Source organism: Lactuca serriola, chromosome 3 (genome assembly GCF_051521515.1).
Source record: "Lactuca serriola cultivar US96UC23 chromosome 3, Lser_US96UC23_V15, whole genome shotgun sequence".
NCBI lineage: Eukaryota > Viridiplantae > Streptophyta > Magnoliopsida > Asterales > Asteraceae > Lactuca > Lactuca serriola.
The window spans coordinates 10246468-10262225 of record NC_136410.1 but is presented as its reverse complement, the minus strand read 5'-3'; positions in this window follow the sequence as shown (position 1 = coordinate 10262225).

Sequence of the window (15758 nt, the reverse complement as noted above, 5' to 3'; positions counted from 1 at the left end):
ATTTCTAGACTTTTGGGTATAAGTTTGAGTACTTCAGGATTTACACTTAAGGAGATATCAGGAGAGTGGATGCACTAGGGTTTTGTGCAACACTGTTATTCAAAACTCTATGATATTAGAGTTCATTTCGTGAATAAAATATTTTCTGCCAAAAATCCCAGGACTATATATATATGAATCTTAGAAATATTATTTCATTATTTCCAATTCCAACTAGAGAAAAGCCAATTTCTCTCTCACGGATCTTCGGGTTTTCGTCCCAAATCGTGAGTACCTCTCTCTAGTTGTATTATATAGCTTGTTAAGTGCTTAATAACATAGAAATCATATCAAAACAGTAAGATTTGAGAGTTTACCGCCCAAAAACACCTTGGGGAGTAAACTCTTTTATAAGGGTCAAATGGTGCCTAGTCCCTTCCTTAAGCAGTGAAACTAGTTTGGACTTGTACCCTAGTGTGTTTAGGACTAGCAAACACCATTAGAACACCAAGAGTAAGGTGTTCACGGCCCAAGAAGTTCTAGGGCCGTGAACTCCAAACAATAGGGCCAAATGGTGCTATAAACTCTTCTAAAGCCTTGTACACTAGCCTAGTTTAGTTCCTAGTTAAATTAGGGACTTGAAAACACCACAAACACCCTTCCAAGGGAGATTACGGCCGTAATCTCCATGGGATTTGGTCCCAGGGCAGTAAACTCCTAAAAGGAGTTATATAATGCCCTAAACTCTTTCATAGACCAAGCCATAAAGTAGGAATGCTTCTTAGGGCCTTATAGAGCATCAAACATCAAATGGTCATATAAGTATGAGCTTACGGCCGTAAACTCATTTGGTAGTGTCATTAGGGTCGTGAACTTCATGATGGAGTATTCCTTGAACCATTCACATAATAGCTTTTCCCTACAAACACTTAGATGCAATCCTAGAGGCTAATAACACTTGATAAAGGTGTTTAGCATGTCCTAGGGTGTCTTGAATTATTTATTAGTTGTTTATAGACTAATTTGATACATATATGTGATATTATATGTTAACTAGGATCATAGAGTGTGTTCAAGACTTCACTTGACACCTAGCCATCCTACCTCTTCAGTTCATCCGTACCACTCACAACAAGTGAGTTCATACCCCTTAATCAATGTTTTAAATGTTTTATGGGGGCGATACAAGTAGAATCATTCTAGTTATTATATCAATCACATGTGATTAATAAGCGGCATTCAAATGATTTACTACTCATTAACTGTTTTACCAAACAGTTTTCTTCACATGATTTTCATAAACGTTTTAGATGTTTAAAACTCCTTATTAAACTGTTCATTTTACACTGTATGTTTCATTTCAAACTCATTTACAATTGTGTTTCCACCAAATGTTTATTTATACTTAAACTGTTTTATCAAACACATGCTTTCAACCCGTTTTATAGATTGACATCAAGTCAATCTTTTCTTAGATAATTAATAACTATGTTAAAAGGTTTTACAAAACTCATTTTATGCTTTTATATTATCAATTGCATGGCTATATATGTATAGTTATATAAGAAATGTTTAAAAGACTTAGGAAGGCTATCCACCCTATTTCCTTTTCGCGCTTGAGATGTGGTCTGGTGGGATATCGGGTACTCGTCCGAAGGTCGTTTAAATATTAGTTATACATCATGTGTACATATATAGTCATAAAGGTTCTCCCAGTTCATTCAATACCCGTGGGTAGCAAGGGTATACTTCCATGTTCATACGTACCGGTTATAATACTAGTAAACTATAATAGGCGTAGTTTAGGGTATTACTAATGCTAATACTAGAACAATAAATCACACAAAGAGTCAGTTCATACATGAGTCATAATACATAGTGATGAGAAAAAAAATATAATACATAGTGATGAGAAACAAACATAATACATAGTAATGAGAAACAAACATAATACATAGTGATGAGAAACAAACATAATACATAGTGATGAGAAACAAACATAATACATAGTAATGAGAAACAAACATAATACATAGTGATGAGAAACAAACATAATACATAGTGATGAGAAACAAACATAATACATAGTAATGAGAAACAAACATAATACATAATGATGAGAAACAAACATAACATATAGTGATGAGAAACAAACATACAGGCTAGACAGAGGAAGAACACACAATACAGCTAGCACATACATTACATATACATTACATTAAGTTATGTGAGCTATTAAACGGGTCATGACACTACCTGCCATGACCGTTTTTGTATCCAGAATCTCCTTAATTGGGGAGCGTATGAGTTTGCGTATAGATCTATACCGGATTGACTATCCTACACCTTGTTGCTCGCTACAGTGGGACTTGCAAGTCTAGGGGTGCCAAATGTCATTTCTTACGGCGTCTTACATCGTCGTTTTACTATTGAGTCGGTAGCAGGGTACAGGCCGATCACATTGTACTTTAAATAACAATTGGTTTAAGGTAGTTAGTACAACAATAGTTACTTAATACAACACTACAGTACTATAATATTTATCCCATTACATTCACTTCGTGAACTTTCACACGTTGCACGGTAATGTAAAAACTATAGTTTTGGTTAATGATAGTCAGATTTGGGAAAATACACACTCTTACAAGAGACACACACAGACACTAGATGCCTTGGTAGAAGGATATGATTAGTAGGAAACATAGGGCTTCCTAGGCTATATCTTCCCGAGGTAGAGGGCGTGGCCCAGTACTTGCGGTTTGCAATTATGTGTTTTGTATGTGGTAGGTTGGGGAACTCACTAAGCTTCGTGCTTACGGTTTTCAGTTTTGGTTTCAGGTGCTTCCGGTAGCGGAGGGAAGAGCTCGAGGTGATCGCATAGCACACACCATAGATTAGACAACCTGGGAATGTTTTACTCTGATAATGAAAATATGTTTGGGAATTAATACTCTGATTATGTTACGGATTGATAAATTTGTTTTACGTAATGTTTTATAAAAGAAATTTTTAGTCTTGAAAATTAGGACATTACACTTGATCCATGTAAACATCATGTTAATTCAATTTTGAAGGTTAGAGACTTGGACTTAATGGATTAAGTTTAGAAAGATGCATTCTTGGTCCCTTTGAGACTTAAAGTTTAGATCTTGGTTGTTTGGACCATTCTAATTGATAATGTTGAAAACTTTATCCATTATGAAGCTATTAAGTATCAGATCTGATGTTATGAGCCTTTCACTTTAGGGATTAAGATCTTAATGAAAAATAAGGCATTCTGCTAGATACCACGGTGTGACTAATGAGGGCACACGGCGTGGTGGTGCTCTGCATCTTGATTGTGTTTTGTCCTGACTTGGCCACGACGTGTCATGTTGTTGACTTTTTGACCAGTTTGACTTTTGGTCAGACTATGATAGACTTGAGTGTTTAGATAAGTACTAGTTCTGATTTGGTTTTAGGTATCTTGCGTTAGTTGTTTTGTTGTTGAGTTTTTCTGTTAGGCCTCTGTCGGTTAGCTCGTGTGAGTTTTCTCACAATACTTTGTACTGCAGTATGTATCCCGTTTGCATATATCGATATATTGTAGTTGGGTTAAGGCGGTCTTGCTTTGTGTTGTAGGCCAATATACCCTAGCGGTCCAGGTGTACTGTATTCCTTACGAGGTGGTCTAGTTAGTCTGTAGGCATAAGGGAGCGGACCAACTATATGGCGTAGGCTTTGGAGAGCGATCCATGTGTATTATAGGCCTTACGAGGCAGTCCAATCAGATTGTAGGCTCTTGTATGCATGCATTGTATATGTATTATTGTGTGGGGTATTTTGGAAAACTCACTAAGCTTTGGCTTATAGTTGTGTATTTAAATGTTTTTCATGTACTTATCGGATGGCGAATGCGAGATTGTATACACACATCAATCGTTTTATGATTCGAGATTCCACAATGTTTTCCTTATAACTCTGATTTTGAATTATGATTTAGTAACAAATGGTTTGACTTGAAAATAAATTAATCAAAGCGGGTGTTTATTCTCTTTTAAAAATAAAAAATTATTTTGTAATTTGGGACATTACAAGTTGATATCAAATACATGGTTTGAGGGATTTGGATGAACACTCGATTCTAAACTTAAACTAAGGATCTTTCTAAACTCAAACTAAGGATCTTATACTTTTTTATAAAATTTTTGAGAAAAAAAGTAATAAATTTAAACGAATAAAGGTGTAACACCTAGTTTTGGATGTTTCTTTTATCAGGATAGTGGGTCGTAAATGGATCGAGTAAAGGTCTTGGACTTCAAGGGATTAGAGCTTAGACCCTATCGGATGATGACAGTGTTTGATTAAGTGTTTAAATCCCTCAAATTGTGTTTCGAAGAAAAGGGTAATATGGGAAAAAAGTTATATATATGGCTTCTTGCATGGATTGTGGTTTTAGTTCGACATTTGTTAAGTTAAAGATAACTAGATAGGATCGTAGGGCTCGTCGATAAAACCCTAAACTCCTCTTGCTTGTTTTGAGCATTGGCATCTCTTATGAGCTTATTTCTCCATTGGAAGGTTGAATCTTGAAGAACAAGATGTTTGTAAAGTGCATGAAAGACCTATATATGGTTCCCGACAAATTGTATGCAAGACCAGGGTCTTGACCCTGACAGTTCTATGTAGAATGTTAGTTGTCTTTGCGATGCTTGCATGGAAGACCAGGAGGTGGATCTTGGCACTTGTTTGTAAGACCCGAGTTTTGGCCCCTAGCTTGGCAATGAAAGGCTATGATACAAACCATGATTCATGACATGATAGTGATTGTAAGACTATGGTTGGTACGTAACATTCTCTATTTTATGTATGGTATGTGATATTTTGGGGAATTCACTAAGCTTTATGCTTACAGTTTCATGTTTATGGTTTCAGGTACTTCCGGTTCCAAAGAGAAGGGTTCGACGTGACTGCACAACATTCTTAGAGTTTTCCGCATAGGCTATTTATGATGTTTACTCTGATGTTTAAATGATATATTCAATTTGATCGATTTTGGAAGAACTCGTTTGTATGGTTGATTGTTTTTATAATGAAAATTTTACTATAAAATTTTGGGATGTTACATAATGATGCCAACAACCTTGATATGAATTTCAAGAAATTATAAGGTTAATGTTTGTTTGTATTTTTTAATAAAATTTATGGGTATTTCTTGATAGGAATTAACTTTTAACAAATGAGTAAATGATACTAATTAAATTTTCTTATTGATGTTTGGGAGCATTCTTTAATTCCATTGAGTGAAGTATTTTATGGTTAAAAGAGTAAATGATAAAAACTAAAATTTCTTGTTGATGTTGGGGAGCATTCATGATATCCATTGAGTAAATTATTTTACGGATTTTGAACTACACACTAATTTATATGAATTAAATTTCAATAAAATCCTATGAAATACCTTGAACCATATGGTTTTAAGCAGTGTTTTAAAGATCATGACTAGGTCCCGATTAATCTCTATGCGCTATTCGATTGATTAGAAGGCGCTTAGCGATTAATTCATGCATACACAATGAGTGAAGCAGTGGAACCCGATGAAATTTTAACACTTTGAAGAAGTTATATCTTAATATAAACTATTTAAGGTATGATTAGTCTTTTACTAATCATATTAGCCTATTTTATTATAATATTATTGGTATTTGTGAACTTTTATATGATATTAGTCATATTTAATTTTTAAAAACTCAACAAATTAGCAATTAATGGTCTCCGATTAATCCCCCGATTCATCTCAGCATAGTCGATTAATCCCTTAACCCCAGTCCACCGATTAGCTAATGTCAAACGATTTTTTCAACCTTGGTTTTAAGTCTTCAAATTAGCATATGCAAAATTTATGTTTTCAAATTAGCAGACATAGAATTGTTTGTTATCCTTGATGTGTAACAACCCGTTATTTCGAATCAATGTAATAGTATAGATCAATTTGTATTTCTTTTTAAAATAATAAAGTGAAATTTTTGTATACTATGTGCAACTACAGAATCAACCCTCAAAAATGAAATGTTAAATAAACTCGTTTGGGATGAATAAAGTGGTAGAGACTGTAACAAGGATTCCAAAAATATAAAGAAACCCAAAATCAGAGTTATAACGAAGAAGTTATGACCTATCGAAGATCCGCGACAAAACCGGCAAAACACTGTTCAGCGTAAAAAGTGAGTTTCCAATAAAATGTTTTTTAGCCTTAGGTATCTAAATGAAAGTTGTAGTATTCGTTAAACCGAGAGTGTACATAAAAAAAATGCCCAAATTTGACTTCGTATGAGTAAGTTATGATTTTTCTAAGTTTCGGTATAGAAGTATACAACTCAAAACTCGAAATAAAGATCAAGTGATTTTTAACCGACACAACCTAAACGAGAATTGAAGGTCTCATGAATTGTAGTACAACAGTAAAATGACAGATAAAAACGGACGTCAGATGAAGAAGTTATGAATTTTTAACGGACTTTTTTGTCCCGATCTGTTAAAAATAAAGTAAAAAGTTAGCCGATAAGGTCCAAATGAAAGTTGTAGAATATAATCTTGCCTACGTGTGCATATAAAGAATGTCGAAAACGGAGCTCGTATGCGAAAGTTATGAATTTTGGAAGTTTTGGGCACAAAAACCGAAAAATCATGAAAACCGGGAATTTTCACATGGCTAGGAACCGACCAAGTCACCCTCGCATGCGAGCCTGCCCCGTGTTCGCCTGCTGATCCGTCCGAATGCGCGGGCCAGTGAAGATCCGACACGTGTTGCGTTTGTGGAAGCGTTCGAGATGCGACGCGTGTTCAGCCCCTCCGTCCGATGCCTGGCCCTCCCCCCGCTGTCGCGTGTCCTTCTTATCCCTTCGGTCCGAACCCTCACACCTATATAAAGGGTGCGAGGTTTTTCGGTTCCTTCACCGTTTTTACTCCATTTTCTCACATTTTTCACTCCTTTAAACTTCCTTAAAACCCCCTGAAGCCCCGATATCATATCAACACCCGAAGAACACCTAGAGGCGCCAGACGTCCGCAAGAAAAGAGTCTTTCGGTTTCTAAACCAGACCCTCGCAAATCCCGGTTTTCAACAATAAAGCCTTTTTTCTAAACAACGAATTACTACCCAATTCAATACCTATCAAGTAAGTTCATACTCCTACATTTTATGATTTTTAACTATTTTAGGGGAGGGGGGGGGGGAATACAAGTGACGCACAACAAAATTGTGTTAATATCTCAAAAGATTTTTAAATGTTTTAGTATATTTCAAATTGTTAAAATTGTTAAAAATTACATATTTATATCTATGTAAATTATATAATTTGGATTCAGAAGATTTAGAATATGTAATTTGACCCCGTTTCATGTTCCTTGTTTGGTTGTGAGATTGGGGTAAAGTTATTTAATCAAAGATCTACTTAACCACAATTATATAAATATTACATTTATATAAAAATGGTTTTCAAACTATTTGATAATACATGTGTACAAACAGATAATTTCATGGAATAACAGTATTACAAATTTTTACAGTAAAACAAACAGCTAAACTATAATAGGTATAGTTTAGAGGACTCATTCATTGGTTTCAAGTTTCATAGTACACAACAGGAAAACTAACATAGTAGATAACATAATACAAATATAATACATGATGGAAAATAACAGTATTACAAATTTTTACAGTAAAACAAACAGCTAAACTATAATAGGTATAGTTTAGAGGACTCATTCATTGGTTTCAAGTTTCATAGTACACAACAGGAAAACTAACATAGTAGATAACATAATACAAATATAATACATGATGGAAAACAAGCAGAGAACGTTATCAGAAAACAAACATAATACTTTACTAAGAAACAAACATATAAAACTATATTTTATATAGTTTATGAATCTTACTTTCAGTATAGTTATTACAAAGTAACTTTTTATTATTCTGCATGTAATCATCAATATAACACTTGTGAGACACATTTCAAGTACTTATTTAAGTATAAAACAAAGTCCTGGAAATTATAACCAAAGTCTCCTTGAGGGAGAGCGTGACATTTGTGTATAGATCTATACGGGACTGACAATCCCGCACCAGAGCTGCTTGCAACAACTAGGTCGGCAGACTTGTGGTGACAACTGTTGTACCATATTTCAATGCCTGAAGAACGTCGTGTTTTAGGCGATCCTAGGTCATCAAGCATGATTATGATAACTCACAATTTGGTATTGAACAAAATGATTATTGTATGAATAAGCAACACTTCACATAGTTTTATTTAATTATAAAACTATAATACAGTATCTTACAAGTATAAACATAGAATACTACTTTAATTCAGAGAAAACATACTTTTCAAGGTTTTTGAGAACTAAACTACATTTTACAAGTTGTTATTACAAAAATCATTATACATTTTACTTACAGTATAACATAAGAGAAAATATAGGATTTTGTGGGTAAAACATGTTCACTTTATCAATATACAAGAAAACAGATGTCAGTTGCAAACATATTTATGAACTCACCAACTTAATTGTTGACACATTTTCCAAAACTACTTGTATTCTTAGGGAAACAATGATACAAGTATAACCACAACTTTTTGAGAAGACGCAGATCTATAAAATCATGTTTTTTAAACTTGTACTTTTGAGTTCATATACTTTATGTTTTGAACACAGTTGTAAAACTCATAACTTTGTAAATACAATGGTTATTGTTGTACTTTGATTACTATCGTGCATTGTTGTGATACTACATGAAGTCCTCCACCCCCGAATGTTTCTGCCGTTCTGGTTTGGGGGTATGACATGATGAAATTATATAACATTAAATTTTCAAAAAATTTCGATTATGAAATTCCGATTAAGAGTTTCGATACCGATGTCAAGAGAAATTCTGAAACCCGTGGATTAAAATATTGATTTCTGTATATGGGTTGCGATGTTGTGTTGTTCTGATTTCAATACTCGAAAACAATTAATACTTCCAATTTCCATACCCTAAAGATCCGAACAAGAACAGATAACGCCGATTTCGATTTACCTGTAACTCTAAATTCATATTCATTTCTAAAATTAGACAATCACCACTTACTGATCGTGATTTCAAACTAAACAGAAATAAACTAAACGGGAAACTTCAAGAAATGTTGGTAACAAATTACAAACCCTCTCAGGCCCTTCTAATGGTTGATTTCAGTCGATTTACCTGTAACTCTAAATTCATATTCCGCTCCTCTCACGCCTCTGATTTATCCTGACAATGAGATCCGTTGTAACGTCCGTAGATCAGGGCTAGTCAATTTAGAGACCATGAGCGTCAAAAATGACTTTTTGATGGAATATTATTTAGAAGGATTAATCTTAACTATGTTTTAGTATATGTTACAAGGGTTCCGTACATATAAAGAACGCCGAAATCCGAGTTATAACGAAGAAGTTATGACTTGTCGAAGTTTCGCGACGGAACCGGCACGACACTGGGAAGCGTAAATAGTGAATTTACGATAGAGCGATATTAGCCTTGATGATCTAAACGAAAGTCGTATTGTTCGTTAAACCAAGAGCATACATAAAAAAATGCCCAAATCTGACTTCGTATGAGGAATTTATGATTTTTCGAAGTTTCGGCTTAACAGTGTACAACCCAGAATTCGAATATTAGATCGAGTGGTTTTTAGTCAACACAACCTAAACGAGGATCAAAGATCACATTAATAGCAGCGTAACGATAAAAAGACAGACGAAAACAGATGTCAGATGAAGACGTTATGAATTTTTAACGGACCAGTCGTGTCCCGACCTATTAAAAATAAAACTTTTAAAATAAAGTCAAATCTAGCCTACGGAATCTAAGCGAAAGTTGTGGAGTACATTCCCGCCTATGCGTGGATATAAAGAATACCGAAAACGGAGCTCGTATGCGAGAGTTATGATTTTTACAAGTCGGAAGGTGAAATTGTGAAATCTGTTGCAAGACCGATGACATGGACAAACCACAGTCGTACGACGAGCTCGCTCTGAATGAGTGACACGTCGCCTTCGCATTACGTCCCGCGTCCGAAACCGGGTACACCCAACGTACTTCGGTCTTGTGTGGTCCGAGAGACGGCCACGTAGCCCCACCGAAACTCTGCCACGTGCGAAGACAGCTGGTGCCCTTATCCGAACTACGCCCAGCGTAGGCTCGGTACGCCAAGCGTACATCCGAGCTTCGCTGCTATAAATAGAGGGCGAGGGCTGTCGACTTCCTTGCACCATTTTTCACTTCTCTCCCCTTTATTTTTCTTTTACTTGGCAAGAAATATCCCTGAAGCCCTAGTATTAATCCCGACACCCGAAGCAAGTCCCGAAGCCCCGAAGATCCCGAGAAAAAATAGTTTTCGAGCCGAAAATCTGCCCGCGTGAAGCCCGGTTTTGGAGAAAACATCCTGGTTTCAGCGAATACTATTATTTTAAGAGACGAGGTGTTGTCCGATCATCGTCTTATCAAGTAAGTGTGTAGTCACTTTCTTCTAACACATAAATATGAAGTATTTGCCATGAAATACGTGCTATGTGTTATATATTGTTTGTTTATTTGAGATGGGTGTGGATTTGATGTTTTATACATGGTTTAAATGATTTAAATTGTATACGTATTTTATATCTACGAAAATGTTGGGTAGAACAGGGTAGATGAAATAGTTGGTGTGTGAAGAAATACGGTACGAGTAAACCCTGACGACTATGAGACGTTGTTAGGCGTGTCAAACCCAACAAATAAAGGGGTACAAATGACTCCAAGTACGCTACTCTATTGCACTAGAAAGGCAGTACAAGGCATAGTACAAGGCAAGTAGGGTCGATCCACAGAGACACGGGATAATTAGTATATACCTCTTTGCGTAAGGTATTTGTTCACAAAAGATTAAATAGGGGGGGGGGGGTTGAGTGTAATGATGTAGCAAACCAATATAAAACACGAGTAAACAACTAAACTAATGAATTAAGTTCAGATTTTGTAAGGACTCCAATTCCATGTATGACAATCCAACAATGTGAATCAAAGATGACTAGACATTTGTTTCATTCTATTTAAGTTGGTACTTGAAAATGTTAACAAGCTCTAACACTTTCCATTCACCACATTAATCAACCAAAACAAGCTCTTTGATTAATCCTAACCTTACTAACCTAATCTAAACAAGCTCTTAGAAGTAGATTAAAAGATTGCATTAAGCTTATTGTGAATGTTCCCAACAACACCCAATACTCCTCACAAGCTCGGGAGCGTAAGAATGTGTGAAAAGATTTACACTAAATTCATTCATAAGAAATCAATTTAATGCTTGTTACTTGGTTCAATTCACAAAACTATTACGGATTTTGCAAAATGAATAACTCGAATGATCTAACCCTAATTCAAATGGCCAATAAGAATCATTATTAGAACCAAACATTCGATTGAAGTAAAACCAATTTCACTAGATAGAACTTAAACACAAACATCAGGTCATATGATTTGATTCACAACCAAAAAGTCAAAACATGAAATTGGAGAAGTTAGGGTTCTAGCCACACATGGCTAGAACAAGATCACAAGTCTAGAAGATGAAATTAAGTGTAATTACAACTTACAAAAACGAGAATTAATGTTTCCAAATGATTAACGGACAAACCCTTGCAAAAACCTTTGAATTCTCCTCTCCAATGGTGCTCTGATATGTTGTGTGTGTGAAAAAATGGCCCTTAACCCGTAATATGAAAGATAGGAAAAACAGCCAAAAGTTGGCTTATGGGTCGAACACGGCCCGTGTTGAACATAGAGTAAATCTGACACGGCCCATGTTCAGCATGGTCAACAGCTCCTTTTTTTGGTCAACACGGCCCGTGTTGGTTTTGCAGTGTAAATCCAACATGGCCGTGTACCCCTCTGACTCCGAATCCAAACTTGATTTTTCCAACTTTTTCGTTCTTCGCCTGATCATCCCAAAATCTTCACCAATGCTTCCCGACACTTCCCAAAGCGCGTTCCAACCTCCGGTTTACCTGAAAAAGACATGAAAATGTGCAGATAAGGTTGTTCTAGAGACTAACATGAAATATGATGAAATGCAAGACAAATGAAGGACAATTATGCTAAATAGATGCATGAAATGGGACTAAAAGGTGTGCAAAAAGGTGCACAAAATGCACCTAACAGACATAGTGCCTATTGTTTGAACCCCAACGACTATGAGACGTAGTGCCTATTGTATGAACCCTGACGACTATGAGACGTAGTGCCTATTGTATGAACCCTGGTGACTATGAGACATAGTGCCTATTGTATGAACACTGGCAACTATGTGACGTAGTGCCTGTTGTATGAATCTTGGTAGCAATGGACTTTGGATAAATTCCTTAGGTCAATTCTTAGGAATGAATGGATGAAGGATAATTGATTCTTAGGATAAAACCTTAAGAAATAAAGGAGATATGGGGATGGGTAATTAGGTTGTTTGTTTGATGATTGAATATAATAATTGTATTATTGTGGGTTGAAAACCCTACATGCTCACCAGGCTCCCAAGCCTGATCCACTCAGTTTTCTTTGTATTACAGGTTGTGAGACAAGAGCATAAGTTGGCTGACATCACGAGAGATTTTAGATTTTAGGCCAGTAGTTATAAATAACTGTTGTAAGGTCTATTTCGTTCTGTTTATGCTTTTGGTCTGTATTGGAACATGACATCCCGAGATTTTGTTATATAATGAAAATATATTTCTTTAAGAAATACTTTGATAAATTCTTATCATATTTTGTTTTGGGAACAAATTCCACAATATTTTTATTAAAAGAGGTACTCTGATTTTTATAAAGCATAAACAAAATTGGTCTTTTCTGGCCGTGAAAATGTGGATGTCACATCCGACCAATTGCAGTAGGCACTATATGGAGACATCTAGTTTCCAAGGTTGCCATGAAAGGTGTGGGTAAAAAAATGGCCAAGTACCTTAATGATTTTCAGTTCGGGGTTGGTGTGTCCGGGGGTGCTGAGGCTGTGTTACACAGTGCCAATAGGGTGTTGAGTGAACACCACGCTGATAGGTCTCTTGCAATACTGACAATGGATTTCTTGAATGCCTTTAACCTAGTGGATAGATCAACTTTGCTTCACGAGGTTAAGAGGACGTGCCCTTCTATTTCTTTGTGGGTGAATTTCTTGGACGAGAAAGCAACGAGACTTTATATAGGAGACCAACATATATAGTCTGCCATTGGGGTGCAGCAAGGCCACCCCTTGGGCCCTCTTCTTTTTGCCCTCGTTTTGCACCCACTTGTGCACAAGATTAGAGACAGTTGTAAGCTCGTTCTCCATGCTTGGTATCTAGATGATGGGACTGTCGTTGGGGATTCAGAGGGGGGTGGCTAGAGTGTTGGACGTTATCCGGGTGAATGGTCCAGGCTTGGGTCTTGAGTTGAACATCAAGAAAACGAAGATTTTTTTGGTCCTCCTATGATGGTAGGAAGCTTCGTGACTATTTATTCCCAACGGATATAGGGAGACATTCTTTGGGGGTGAAGCTCCTTGGGGGGGGGGCTGTTAACAGAGACGTGGGGTTTATTAGCGGGCTTGCCATGAAGAGAGCGGTCAATGTTGTTGATTTGATGGGTCTTCTTCCACAACTATGTGACCTGCATAGTGAGCTCCTTTTGATTCGATCATGTATGAGTATTGCAAAACTTTTCTTTGGTTTAAGGACATGTCGGTCGGTGCACATAGAAGAGGCAACTTTGTTCTTTGACAAAGGATTGCGTAGGTCTATCAAGGATATGGTGGTATGTGGAGGCCCCTTCTTCGGAGACATCCAATGGTGTCTGGCTTAATTCATTACCTATTCATTTCGGTGGTTTGGGTTTGTACTCGGCATACGAGGTTTCCTCCTACGCATTTGTAGCCTCGAGGGCCTAATCGTGGGCATTACAAGACCACATCTTACGTGACAACGACATATGTGGTATGGACTTTGATTACCTATGTGATATGACTCGTCTTCATGATACGATTCCCAGATTCGACTGTAGCGGTTTCACTAATAAGGACACCGCCCCTTAAATCCCAAAAAGCATTGACGTGTGCCCTTTTTAGCAAAATCGTCAAAGATATGGAAGTTGACTTCGACATGACTGTTAGACATAAAGTAATTTTTGAGTGTCTTCGGGCACCTCATGCTCAGGATTTTCTGCTAACTATCCTTATTGAGGGCCTTGGCCAACATATGTCTCCTGTAGAGTATCGAACTATCCTCCGTTACCGCCTCATGATTCCTCTATTCCCAACTGACGTGATATGCCCAGTTTGACATAAGGCATGTTTGGACACTTTTGGGGAACATGCGGTTCATTGTAGAGAGCTCCCTGGTTTCAAGTACCAATATGATGTGGTTAGAGATGTTCTCTTTGATGTTTGTTGGCGTGCTGGTATCTCTGTGAAGAAAGAAGCGCCCGTGAACTTTTTGATGGACCCGCAGGATAGAAGATCTACCATCAGGCCGGCTGACATTTTGGTATTTGGATGGGTAGGAGGGAAGCATATGTGTGTGGATCTTACGGAGGTCTCTCCTCTTGTCAGTTTGAGGAGTGGGGGTTTCACAGCAGGGGACACCGCTTTGAAAGCCGCTGCGTGCAAAGTGGCAAAGCACGAGAATGCATGTATAGAAAATCAACATGTGCTTCTATCTTTTGCATTTGATACATTTGGTTTTCTCGCACCAGAGGCCGTGAAGCTCCTCAACAGAGTCCAACGGGTCATTCATTCTAATGTCATATCTCCTAGATCCACAAATGTTGTTTTCAAAAGAATTAGTTTTGCCATCCAGAAAGGGCTAGCGGCGCAACTTGTTGCCGGTTTGTCTTCTATCGATATGTATTGAACTTTATTTAGTTAATTCAAAAAAGTTTAACAATCATATAACAATACAATCACTTATAAGTTTTCAAATTAATATATGCAGGCCCGGTGATGAGGCTGTGCAACCTGTGCACATGCACATGGCCTTTATTTTTTAGGGGCCTATTTTTTTTTAATACTACTATATTCAGTTTTGGGCAGGCCCAAAGTCAATGCAAAAAAGTCAAGTATTAGTTCACGTACGTAGGCATAAGACGACATGAGCAATTGAGCATCACATCGACAACAAGTCAACAACTTAGGCAGCGAAACAGGCAAACAACGACAACAACATTCAAGGGTAACAATTTAACAACTGATGCACTCAGCCACAGGAAGTGAGAAACAGTAATCATGACTCAATCAGTCAAATGCTTGGAATCACAGAATCAGGTAAAGGAATAAACGATTATGATCAGATTTATGAATTACATAATTAGTTTTACAGTTTATTAATTAGAGTTTTAGACAATTATCATTATCACAAATTCATAATTTTATTAGATTTAGTTTTATTAGTTTTAATGTTTTATCATTATCAGTTTAACATTTTTCCTTGAAATTTTGATTCTTGAATACTTGAAATCTTGAATGTTGAATCATGATTCATGAATGAATGTTGTCATTGTCGGAATGGAATAATTTGATTCTAATAGAATGTCACAACCAAAGAAGGAAATCTAAACAGGGCTTAACAGGACAAAAAACTTGAGAATCAATTCTCTTGATTCTGGAAAATTACTAGTTGGAATCCTAAACAAACTCAAAAAACTTAAAATTGAAATGTTTTTCCAAAATACCCCTGGTTCTATATTGTCCCAGATTTTGAATTACTCATTAAAATAC